Source organism: Eimeria mitis, genomic scaffold (genome assembly GCF_000499745.2).
Source record: "Eimeria mitis Houghton genomic scaffold, Emh_scaff454, whole genome shotgun sequence".
In the NCBI taxonomy this organism is placed as follows: Eukaryota; Apicomplexa; class Conoidasida; order Eucoccidiorida; family Eimeriidae; genus Eimeria; species Eimeria mitis.
The window spans coordinates 4973-5258 of NW_013572854.1; the positions used below are offsets into that span (position 1 = coordinate 4973).

At 46.5% G+C, this 286-nt stretch overlaps 1 protein-coding gene across 1 annotated transcript in view; it reads right to left on the reverse strand.

Moving 5' to 3' along the window:
* Positions 1–286, reverse strand: part of EMH_0012900 (protein phosphatase 2C, putative) — a gene marked incomplete at both ends in the record, with an annotated part of 8683 nt that overhangs the window by 4853 nt on the left and 3544 nt on the right.

Here is a 286-nt window from a genome sequence, read left to right on the forward strand (position 1 = left end):
GGGTGTTTAGGGTTTATCGAGGGAAACCACAGACACGCTTGCATGCTATACACTAGGCTGCAAATAATTTATTTCTATTTTTTTTTTTTAGGGTTTTAGGGTTTAGGGTTTAGGGTTTAGGGTTTTAGGGTTTAGGGTTTAGGGTTTAGAGCTTGCCTGGGGCACCCCAAGAGCATAACAAACCCTCCGCATTTTTCTATCCTTTCTCTTTCTGACGGCCGCGTGGGTTTGTGGTCTTCTGTTAGCTGCACATAGCTGCTGCTGCTGCTGCTGCTGCTGCTGCTGC